Raw genomic sequence first — 12,924 nt, 5'->3', positions numbered from 1 at the left:
ATGCGGAACATGTGCTTTTCGTATGCCCCCGTTTCAGAAGACTTAGGAAAGCACAGGAAGATAACCTCGGCTGTAGCGTCACGCTCAAGAAATCAGTGCCACTGATGTTTAAGACCAACGACGCATGAAACGACGTACAGCGGGCTATGCCGAAGTAATGCCACAACTTCGGTGCAATGAGCAGACAGGGCGAACGCCAAGCCAACAAGCACACAGACATAACACGAACATACAGGTATATTGAAGATACCACGCATAGAAATTTACTCTTCTAATGGTATATACAGGGACTTGACGAGTGAGGGAGAATTAATACGATAGGGGTGGCCCTCTCATTAAATGGTCTAAACAGTGGGTGGTAACAAGCGGATGCTACCTTCGACGTATTGCATGAGGACTAAAACGGACGTAGGGTCTGGTGCTCAAACCGCCACCCGACGAATTGCTTAACGGTTGTACGAGGGTATTGGTACTTTGACGGTAGGAGGTTTAGTTCGGGTTAAACCCCCCACTCTGACGGGGTTAGGTTTTCGATGTTTTTTCCTAACAAAAAAAAAAAGGAAAAAAATCGAGACTGCCATCATTACTTAGAAATATTTCAAGAGAAAATAAGTGTTTTAAAATTTTTAATATTTTGATATTAAGTTTCTTAAGTTTGCTAAACTTAAACATCTCTATATTTGAATTACATGAAGCAATAATTTCTTACAAGCAGGTAACCATCAAAGCGCAGTGAAAGTGGCTCCTTAGTTAAAGCAGAAACAACAACAATGTAACGAAATAATTGTTCTGAAAAATTCTTCATTATTTGTGACAAATCATTTCGGCACTCGAACACTCCGGCTCAATTATCACTTCGCGATTCCCATGAACATTGTGCTCTTAAACTTTTCGTGTTGCCTCGTTTGCTTACAACTTTCTCAATGCCCATTCTGCAGGTTGTGCCGAATGTCACCAGTTTGTTGTGGGGTTTTTGCGTAATTTGCCGAAATTAATGACAAGTGCCGGCTGAAGATGTCGCCATTAATATATAAAATCATTCGAGCGCAATTGTACGCTTGACTATTTGACAATAAACAATTTTTGTCTTTGGCTCTGTTTCCCTCTTTTCATTTCCTTTTTGCTCAGTCTTTATATTACATAGAGACTTATTGTTAATTAAGTAGTAAGCGCACTTGAGATATTTTCAGAACCTTCAATTATATTTAACCCAGGTGGCTTGAGTAAAAACTACCTTATTTATCTTCTTTGTATTCTTCAATAAGATACTGAGGAATGCGAATATATGGAAGGCGTTAATAATATAAAGGCTAAAGAAAGAGACAAAGGTATCTTCATTACATATTAAGGATTATGTAAAATACATTTTAATATTTGTAACGAGGGATAATTTTATTTTTATTCCATAAAAGTATAACGGTTGTCGAGCTTCTTATACATCTGACCAATAAATTTATGCATAGAAAGTTCAAAGTTTCACGAGAGGGTCGTAGAAGTTTCTAGGTGATTAGGTAGCAGTCATTGCCATCAAAGAAGCAGTTAATTGGCTGCCTAACAGTTCTACATACTTAACGACTAGGAAGGTAAAGATTTTTCCTAAAGTCATCGTTCTGGAAAAATACTTCTCCTGCGGGCACTTTCTTATCAAGCAGTCTTTCAATTTTTGTAATCTTTAAGAATTACTACACATCAATGCATATTTAACTAACTGATGGTTTGGAATTATTGACAACCTTTGTACTCCTGATAGTTTCTTAATGAGACTTACCAAAATAATATAAAAAATGTAAATGCTTTATTGAGACATTCATTTATTGAAATGCTTATCTATCTGCTCTTCTTTGTGGCATGAAGCTAGTGGGTTAAGCCTTTGTACATTTATCCCATTTACGATTTATATTTCGTTTCATTTATGATTCTCCTTCCCACAGGCAAAGAAAGTAGAGTTATCAATAATTCCCATTATATAGGGTTTTTCAATAAGAGGTGTTATTCCCTTATTGTGTGGCACGTAGCGTCGTCTTGTTTAAAATAAACGTTGTGCAGATGTATACCATCCAATTCCGGCCATTAAAAATCGTTAGTCATCTCTCGATAGCGCAATCCATTCACCGTAACTGTTGCTCTAGCTTCATTTTCGGAAAAGGTAGGGTCCAATGACTCCGCCGGACCATAAACCGCACCAAACAGCCACAGTGAGGATAGAGAGGCTTTTCAACAATATATATATATATAATTGGCGCTTACACCCTTTTTGAGTGGCTTGGCCGAGCTCCTCCGAGCGTCTTGATGTTGTTCCACAAATGGAGAGACCTACAGTTTTAAGCCGATTCCGAACGGCAGATATTTTTTTATGAGGAGCTTTTTCATGGCAGAAATTCACTCGGAGGTTTGCCATTGCCTGCCGAGGGGCGACCGGTATTAGAAAAATGTTTTTATTAACTTTGGTTTCACCGAGATTCGAACCAACGTTCTCTCTGTGAATTAAGAAAGGTAGTCACGCACCAACCCATTCGGCTACCGCGGCCGCCTAACTTCAACAATAACTCTTGGAATTTCTGAGCCCCAGATCCGACAATTTTGCTTGTTGACGAAACCACCGTGGTGGAAATGGGCCTTATCACTCAAGATAATTTTTCGATGGAATTCCGGATAATTTTCATGCATTTCAACAACCCAATCAGCAAAGACATGCCGTTGTTGATGATCGGCCGGCTTATATTCTTGTGTTAATTGGACTTTATAAGCCTTAAGACCCAAATCTTTATGCAAAATATTTTTGTGGAATGCCTAATTCCAAAGAACGACGACGAATGCAAAAAACTGGGTTTTCTTCAACACTTTCGGCTACAACAGCAATATTTTCGACTGTTCTTGAGCGACGTGCACGGGTTTTATTCTTCACATCACTAATTTGTCCCAACATATCGAATTTTTTCACCAATTTCTGTATTGCTGTCCGACAAGGTGCTTCACGATGATCTAAAAATGTTCGAGTTTTACGAACCGTATCTGGCAAATTTTCACCATTTTTATAGTGAATTTTAATAATTTCAATGCGTTGTTTAAGCGTGCATCGTTCCATTTTTATTAATGGCGTAGTTTCTACTTGTCAAATGTCAAAAAATGCCAGCTTCAAAAGGGACATCTACAGAAATAGCGGGCTATTCAAAATAACACCTGTTATTGGAAAACCTTTTATTTGACTATTTAAAATATGCAGATTTATCTGCTATGATACTTGAACTCACTAAGCTCAAAAATTCGCAATATCTGGCACTTACAGACCGTTATGTTAAACAAAAATCTTGGGCTGCCTTTAAAGCAACTGTGCAAGAGTTGGGGCTGGCACACAAGATCGTTGCATGGATTTATATGGCGATCCTTTATTTTGTAGTTGTTGTTGTTGTAACAGCATTAACATTCCCCATATATATTTATATGGAATGCTGCTGAAGTGACAGTCCTTGGCCGGATATAAATCCGGGTCGTTCCGGTAACGTAGAACCGACTGTCGTGGGAACGCGTCGTAGTCTAGTAGAGTGCTAGAAAAAAGAAGCAAACTCCATGTTAATGGATCAGGATCAGTGTCACGTCCACTAACAGGCGCAGTACGAATTATAGCTTCTAAAGTGCTATAAACTTTTAAATTCACTTCCGATATACCTTTAAAAGGTGACATGAAATACTGTGTTAAGATTAAATGATTGAAGACAGCCACAGGTACGTGTAAGAAAGTTACTGCGAAAGGTGTCAGATCGTGTTTATTTATCTACTGGAATCTTGTCCTAGTGCGCACGATTTTGGATTTCTAGGATTGTGAAAAAGTGTACAATTTTCGAGATGTGATATTCAATCACTATTTCCCTGACCGTCGTTCTGTTAAATATACTGTGTTACTGCGGCGTGAAACTAAGAGGAGACTCATTTGATTGGCTTACTATCATACCTCCATTAACAATCGAAACCTTATCTTCAGCCCTACAAAGTAAAGGATAATCAGATTGGAGGTAGTTTTTCCAATAGGGGTGTTTTGACAGATCACGCATGACTACTGTCAAATTAAATACATACTTTTTTGAAAAGGCCTATGTTTACAAATCCTACAATTGCATTACGAATATCGTCGCACTGTGAAAAGTGTTTATAGCACAGAGAGCAAAATTGCCATTTATGAGATGAAGAGCAAGCCGAAGTCATTATATTCATTCAACATCGGCCCATATTTCTTCAAAGACGAGGTTGGCGCCAATATAATAGTGAATAGCGAGTCCTATCACTACCTGCCTCGTCGTTTCGGTGAGCAATTTTTTCTCTCGTTTCAGATCAGTGGATTGACCTCCAAGATCGCGTGATATCATACCTCTGGGCTTTTATTTGTGAGGGTATTTAAAGTCTAAACGCTTTATGGATAAACCAGCTTCAATTGAGGCATTGGGTGCCAACATTACTAAAGATATTCACGATATACCTACCGCAGTCAACCAGCGAGTCATTCAGAATTGGTGTTTACGGATGGTCGAATTACGGCGCAGCTGCAGCCAACATCTGAAAGAGATTATCTTTAAAAAAAAAATACCATGAATGTTTCTACATAAAAATAATAAAGATTGTCTAATAAATTTGAATTTTTGTTGTTTCATTTCAATTCAAAATCCAATACCTTTAAATTGATCACTCTTTACAATTGAATTGCTCTTTCGATAAGACTGAAAAGGTATCCCAGTGTCACCGCTACATATTCTCTACTGCAGGTTTCTGAGTAGCCAACCCATTCAGATATCTTTGAATGATCCTATGTCCAGATACCACCAGAGATAATAATCTACAGAGATACAGAGGGTATTGCCAGGATATTTTGCTTATTTGTTTCTCCCGGTATGTAAGAGGCTCGATGTGGAGTTGAGAAGTTCCTTGATCTCTCTTCCATTATTCGCTTGATGGGTAACGTAAGTAAAAGCTAATATTAGAACCTAATGTATAAGTTAAAGGTTGGCTGGTATATGGTATAGTCTTTGCCCTGTTTGCTGTCTGCACATTATTTATGATCAATCCATGTCCACAGCGCCTAGCTCTGAGATTTGTGCTGAACAATCTGCTATTTATTTAGGGTACAGATAAATAGAAGTCAGATGAAGGATCACGTTTATTGCCTCAGTCGGGCAATATTTTAATGCAGCCGTTGTTACCGCATCTGATGTCCTTTTGTGTACCACAAATTTCGTTGCCTATTTAAGAGTAGCCACCAAAGTAAGAAGTCAATCGTTCCTATGATGGCACAGCTGGGCTTAGTATCAAAATACGCTTAGAGATGAAAGCCACTCTTGCGATTATCCCCTTCGTGCTGTGGTCGAATTAGGGGAATTAGGAGCTCACTGGCCGCTTGTAGTTCGTAATTCATCAGAAAAGGTGCCACAATTTTCTGGAGAATTATACAGTTGAAAAGATTTAATTCTTCATTCCACCTTTTTATGACCAGTGTTATTTTAATGAACAATTTAACTAACACTGAAGACGTAGTGATTTTGAAACGCTTATTGCTATTAATATTATGACCATCCCTGTATCGAGCACAGCCTCTAAGTACTTCGTATTTGGAAATAGTATAATTACCTTGCCGTCCAATGACGGAGACTTGACTGGAGTACTTTGTTTGTTTCGAGTTACTCCTATAAAAGTTTTATATGCGTACCAATTTGATTAAATTAATATTTGTCGCATTCAACTTATTAATACAGTTTATAACTGACTAAAGCTTCATAGAAGCATGCCGGGTGATTAGTCATTTAATACGAATAATTGAATTATCAATTGTGAGTTATACTTCTAGACAGCTCCTTCACTTATCATCTCTCACTTTACAGCATCGATATCCTTTGTGTACTTTCATCGTAAGTTCTTATATATACATACACACATACATACATTCTATGCAGTGAAAAGAAAACCACCCAGCAAAGATTCTAGTTCATGAATTGGTAATTCACGAAAGAAGTCGTTTCTTGCTGAGAGTGACTAGAATGGTACTGTTAGAAAATGATCAATTGATTGGGATTTGAATGTTAATGAAATATTCTATTATTATTATAAATAAGAATTCTTCAAACGTTAAAAAACGAATATAAATGTTGATAGATACAATCATCTCCCCTTTTTGTTGGTCCATTATGAACTCGTTCTTTAACCGGTATGCCGATGCAGAGGCTGAAAATTGACATTTCGTAGGACACAGACAAAATAATTGAGCTTCAAAGCTATTTATTAGTGGCACTATGGTCACGGTAAAATCATGTCTGGTATTTTGGAGCTTCCGGGACTGGTGGAGTGTGCACTCTCGTCCACACTTGCCATTGAAACGTTCGCGACCCTTCTACCCTGGAGAACAGAGTGGTAACGGACCAATCCATCCATGTATACACAGATAGCTCAAGGTTCGAGAGCAGAGTGGGTGGAGGTGTATATTCCGAACATCGCGGATCTCCTTCAGTTTTCGGCTCCTCGACTACTGAAATATCGAACTGATGGCAGTAATGAAAGCAACGGCACTGGTACAGTGTGATGGGATATCTAAAAGTGATGTCTACATTTTCACTTATAACCAGGTGGCGACGAAATCCCTCACAAAGCAGTCGACAGCCTCCAAGGTAGCCATGAAATGCCGCACATCGCTTAACGGATTGGCTGAGCCATTTCCATTAAAAGTAATATGGATTCCTGGCCATTGCGACATTGAGGGTAACGGCAGAGCCGATGATCTAGTGAGACTCGGCACCAAATTGAACAATGAGTGTTTGGAAAATGATATAGGTATACCGTTACAGACATGTAAGCTACTCATCCTTGAGAAAATCGTAAGAGCAGCGAATGATAGATAACGTAATAAAACCATCGACAATTGTGTCTGACTCGCAATATTAAACGACTAGAATCTCTGCAACGCTAAAATAAGCACACTTTAGCACATTGACCTGAGTTATAACGGGGCACGCCCAGAGGATGGGTGTGCGCACACAAGACTTCTGCAGAAGTTGTCAAGGAAGAGGAAGGGACGGTCTCGCATCTTTTGTACCATTGTCCTGCTCTGTGAAGACGTAGGTTACTATTCTAAATAGACAATCTTTTGAATCATAATAGAAAATCTCAGTTCTACAGAAATCAGAGATATTCTAACATTTTTGAGAAGCCCAAACTGGTTTTAAGAGAGATAGGGACAAGTTCTCAACGTGCCATCACAATGGCTATGAGCCTGAGTTTGTACCACAGGACAACCGCTTGAGCCTAACCTAATAAATAATAAAATTCAAAAATAAATTTTCACTTCAGTACAGAACTAGTGAGTTTGACTGCAGGGTACTTATATGTGTATGCTCAGTTGACAGCTTGTTAGTCAGACAGTCAGTTAATAACAAATAAGGTATTGTCCTTGAGGCAAATTAATTCTTTCATTCATCTATTTATACATTTACTTCCAATCAGCCGGCCAGTCGTGCGTTCTTCAAACACGCCATACTTCGCGGCCAATTGCACAACATTTAATTAACTCAGCTTGCCATCCAATAGCAAACAGATTAGATTAATTAGCGTGTGTCAAGGTAAAACGCCTACCAGGCTACTTATCGGTATATATGTGTATATACACATACGTATACACATATGGTCATTAAAATAGATACCGCCATGTTCATATGGCAAATTCAAGCTTTTTAAATTAATAATAACAGATATTCAATTGTTTTTGATTTTTATTACATAGATTAATATATAATACATTGTAAATAATAATTCAAGGACCTTTTATAAGAAAACAATTAAATATTTATGTGGTCATTAAAATAGGTATGAAATAGAAATAGTTACGATACAAAAAGAACTTGAGATTCTAAAGGGTTTTTCAATTGGCGCGGGTCGATTTTGTCGCCCTGTGGCAGCCATTTTGTTTTGGTGACATCTGTCAAATCTTTTGTTTATTATTCAGTTGTTTATGCCAAATCATCATGGCAAGTTACACGATTGAACAGCACGTTCAAATGATAAAACTTTATTATCAAAATGAGTGTTCATTAACGCAAACGTTGCGCGCATTGCCCCCATTTTTCGGTAGACGTGGTGGCCCTTCCAATTTCTTATGGCACATATTGAACCATATGGACCTAGACGACATATGGTTCCAGCAGGACGGCGCTACGTGCCACACAGCAAACGCCACGATTGACATTCTGCATGCATACCCGCCCTTATTGAAAAACCGTATATAATTAAAAAAATCGATTTTGAGGTGAAAAACAAAATTGCCGATAAATCTTGAAACAATTTTTTTCGGGCAAACAAAAAAATACGTGTCTCATTATTTTCACCAGAGAGCAACATATCTGAGTTACATCGAAATCGAAGAACATGTCCCGAATAGCCTGGTTGAATTGAAATGCAAAGTATCTGTAGTTTTTAGGCATTGCCTTGCATCCATAACGTCACAAATTTTTTAACAACCTGCTTTCTTCGCTTTTTTAGGTTAAAGCACCAAAGTGTGAGAAAGATGTTAAAAACTTTTACACATATTGAAATGCAAATAGTGTTTCACTAAATAATACGATTACCCAATTTTCAATCTTGGTCTATAAAATATAAATTTTGAGAAACTTCCATACAGCAGAAATTGCTCACTTAACTTTTTAAATCAAACAAAATTGTGAGACCAAACAAACAGTAATTCTATTTTATTTCTCCTCTCTTTTATTCCTTATAACAAATTTCTGCCGCCTTTCTCTATAATTTCATACAAAGGCAAATAATAATTAATAAAACAAAAACTTATTAAAACGACCCACGATGCAAAGTTAGCCGGAAATAATCCAATGAAAAACCGACATAAAAGCTCAAAGGAAGGAAACAAACCATGAATTGGACTGGGAATATTTATTAAATTAATGAGCAGAAACTTCAACATGGCAATTATTTTGATAAATGCCGCCACTGTGGCCATTCCGTTGATGTTGACGATAAGCAATAGCTTTTTGTGGCTGCTTGTATGTGTGCGCGGATGGGTGGCTTACGACACAATATTAAAATTTTCTAACACAACAGTCAGCTTCCTTTAATATATTAATATTATTATTATTTCTTCTTAAGCTATCAAATCCCCATGACACTTCACCAACTTATTTACTTAATGTTTACACCTTTTCCTGCTGAATTATTTTGTCTAGTAAAATAAGTAAACAATGTTCATCAATTATGTATTATTTGAACGCATGCAAGTTGAGTTAATTGCTGTCCTTGCTGGTTATTATAACTATTATCCAGAGGATACAATGAAAATTTGAACTCAATGGCATTGCCTCGCTGCAATTTCAAATGTTTGTACATTGAGTGTCAAAAATAATCTCCTGCAAATGAGAATAAATTAACTTTAACTCATTTAAACAAGTACGACGGCAAGTTCTAGTCAGAGTGGATATATACGAAATGTATATATGTACATACATATGTATATATAATATTTTCCCGTATCGCCTAGGTAGAACATAGGGTCTCAGTAGGCATATACGTAATGTGTTTACCTAAAATAGCAACCATTTTAACAGCTCATACACCCATAATATCATTTGACATCCTCTGACCAGTACTCCTACATATGCTTGAGAATGTCGTGTGAATGAATACATATCCATAAGCATATGGTCATTAAAATAGGTACGCTGCCTTAATCTACCGATTTCCTTGGGCGGCTCGGAAAATTTTAAAACTATTATTGAAATTTCGCTTTTTTTACAAATCACTGATTCGTTGAAAATTTAATGCATTGGCTTTCTGGTTTAAAACTGCTTGATGGTCGTTCTTTAGCTCGTGGGCGATGCTACGTTAACTTCGAATATTTCTGTGATTTTATCAACATTTTCTTTAACATCAAAAGTGCCTGAATGGAATCGACGAAATGAAAATTGCATGTTAGCTTTACAGTATCGGCGCCATAAGCATCATTCACAATTTCAGCGGCCTGGTTGCATTTTCGCCTTTATCAAAGAAAAACTGAAAAATGTACCGAATATCTCTTTGTTGACTTCTGTGGTTAATGCCCTGTTACTCGAAACTGAATGGAACAAACAAAAAGATCGAAAAGAATTTTTAGTGTGAAAAGCCACCTTGACAACGAGCATAAACTTGATATGGTTTGATCGATTCTTTACGAGATACCGAGAAAATAATGTATTTCTTTTCCCCAAACTAATATTAAGTTGCACTATTGGTTGCACAGATTCGGTTATACTCATAAAAGGCATTTTACGTGGTGGCTAAAATATTTAATTTGCGGACAGTTCTTGCATTTTAAATACAATAACTTAGCGAAAAACATTGAATGTAAGGTTAGTAACAAATTAAATAGTTCATTTAATAGCTAACAATAGAAATGAACTTCTTTCAAAGATAGGTCGTGCGCAGCATTGGACAGTTGAAGAGTGGAGGCTGTTTGTCAATCTTCGAAAACAAAACAAATCGTACAAATTTATCGCTCAGTCAATTGGACGGTCCAAAAATTTTGTTGTAAATGCCTTGAGACCAATGATATGGTGACAAAAAAAAACGAATTGCACTACTGATAATTTAATTATGACTCTTGCCAAGAAGGATTATTTTAAGTCATCAAAGGTCCTTGCAGCTGAAATCAACAACGTAGTATCAGCGAGAACTGTGCGGTGTGGGTTATACTACATGATCCTACCAGGCAGAATAGCTCGTAAAGTTCCTTTGTTGAAACAAGTAAATTTAAGGAAGAGAAAAAGTTTTGCTTTTGAACCAGAGGGTATGAAAAAATGTTACAACATACAATACATCGCTGCAATGATGAAACAAAAATAAATTTATTTTAAAATGAGGCTGAGCCAATTGTCAGACGTCCTAAAGGACAAGTGTTCTCACCGCGGTTAACAAAAAAACAAAAAACAGTCAGCACAGTGGCGGCAACCTAATGATTTGGGGATGCTTCTCTGGGTATGAAGTAGGACCCATTCATCTCATAACTAATAAAATGGACAAATTTATTTACAAGGTCACACTTCGGTTGCTTTTATATTATATAAAATAATGACCCAAAACATTGCTCAATGTTAATTAGTACGTGAATGGTTTTTACAAAATAATGTCAAAGTTATGGATTGGCCAAGCCAGTCCACACGACCTAAACATTGAAGACTTTTGGAGAAATTTGAACAAGCGAATCGACTGCAAACAATCCTCGGCAATCATAGTGGACACAGTTTGTTATCGATTAATTTTAATATAGGGTTTTTTAATAAGGGCGGGTAGATGTTGAAATGGAATAAAATGGCGTTTGCTGTGTGGCACGTAGCGCCGTCCTGCTGGAACCATATGTCGTCTAGGTCCATATGGTCCAATATCCATAAGAAATTGGAAGGGCCACCACGTCTACCGAAAAATGGGCGCAATGCGCGCAACGTTTGCGTTAATGAACACTCATTTTGATAATAAAGTTTTATCATTTGAACGTGCTGTTCAATCGTGTAACTTGCCATGATGATTTGGCATAAACAACTGAATAATAAACAAAAGATTTGACAGATGTCACCAAAACAAAATGGCTGCCACAGGGCGACAAAATCGACCCGCGCCAATTGAAAAACCCTGTATAAGAAGCTTTTTTTTTAAATGCTCATAACTTAGTCAAAAATGAACCGATTTTAATGATTCTTGGTTCAAAATGATCGTAATTACTTGTACGAGCGACTTCATGTAGAAACAATTTCAAAAAAGTAGTTGAAAATTTTTTATTTTGCAAAAAAAAAATAAAAATCGAAATTTTTTCGAAATTCAATGTTTCAAAAAGTGTATTTTTTTTGTTTTAACTTTTTCCAAATCAAGAGCACACCTCTAACTTCAATTGAGCTGAATGCCTAGTAGCTAAAATGAGTTGTTTATGACTAATGAATTTTTGAGTAGAAAACATGTTTCGCGTTTTTTGTTTTCTGAAAAATAAAAAATTTTCAACAACCGTTTTGCAATTGTTTCTTTTTGCAGTTGCTCGTGTAAGTAATGGCGATAATGTTGAACCCAGAATCATTAAAATCGGTTAATTTTTGACTAAGTCGAGAAAAGACGAGAACTTCCTTTACAACATTATAATTGGTGATGAAACGTGGTGTTTTCAACATGGACCTGAAACTAAGCGTCAAAGACCCCGAATCGCGTTTGGAGAATTCTGAAATCAAGTCGATGCTCTTTTGATTTTACGATTCTAAGGTAATTGTCCACAAGGAGTTCGTGTCAATTGGCCAAACTGTCAATTCAATTTTCTGTCTTGGCGTTTTGAAGCTTTAGTTGCATCGTATTCGTCGAATTCGCCCTGAATACCGTGAAGGAGGAAGCTGGCACTTATTATATGATAATGCACCATCTCATCGATCCACTATTGTTACTGATTTTTTGACTACTCACCTGATGACTTCTATCTATTCGGAAAATTGCATTTGGCCATGAAAGGAAAACGTTTTGCGTCCAAAGAGGCCATCCAAAAGGCTTTTACCGACATCCTGAAGGCATTCCAGTCAATGACCTGAGCATTCTTTCGAAAAGCTTTTAGATTACGCAAAACAGTGTATCGAGGCCAGATGGGACTACTTTGAATAAATAAACTCGAAGTTATCAGAACAAAGGTCCTGCCGTTTCTATTTTAGCTCAGTCTTGTTTATTTTGGACTTCACTTTTTATAATATTAAATTTTATTGAAACAACTAAAACTGATTGGCCACTATTATTTTAGTTTTTAAAACTCTCAACTCAAACCCACCGTGCAGTAATTTGATCCTAAGTAAATATGTAATTTGCTGAGACCTTAAAATCGTTATGTATGCACTCGTGTATGCTTGCATGAAATCATGAATGCATGAGTGATTAGCCTACGAGTAGCGGAGA

At 37.0% G+C, this 12,924-nt stretch overlaps 1 long non-coding RNA gene across 1 annotated transcript in view; it reads left to right on the top strand.

Annotated features, from left to right (window-relative positions):
* Nucleotides 1-12,649, top strand: part of LOC128861685 (uncharacterized) — a 33,343-nt gene extending 20,694 nt beyond the window's left edge. The window contains exons 2-3 of the long non-coding RNA XR_008454400.1: nucleotides 12,031-12,252; nucleotides 12,325-12,649. This is a non-coding gene — a long non-coding RNA (uncharacterized LOC128861685). The remainder of the gene's footprint in view (nucleotides 1-12,030; nucleotides 12,253-12,324) is intronic.
* The last annotated feature ends 275 nt before the right edge of the window (nucleotides 12,650-12,924 follow it).

The sequence above is a fragment of the Anastrepha ludens genome, chromosome 4 (assembly GCF_028408465.1).
Source record: "Anastrepha ludens isolate Willacy chromosome 4, idAnaLude1.1, whole genome shotgun sequence".
Lineage (NCBI taxonomy): Eukaryota > Metazoa > Arthropoda > Insecta > Diptera > Tephritidae > Anastrepha > Anastrepha ludens.
This window is presented reverse-complemented; position numbering and strand designations above follow the sequence as displayed.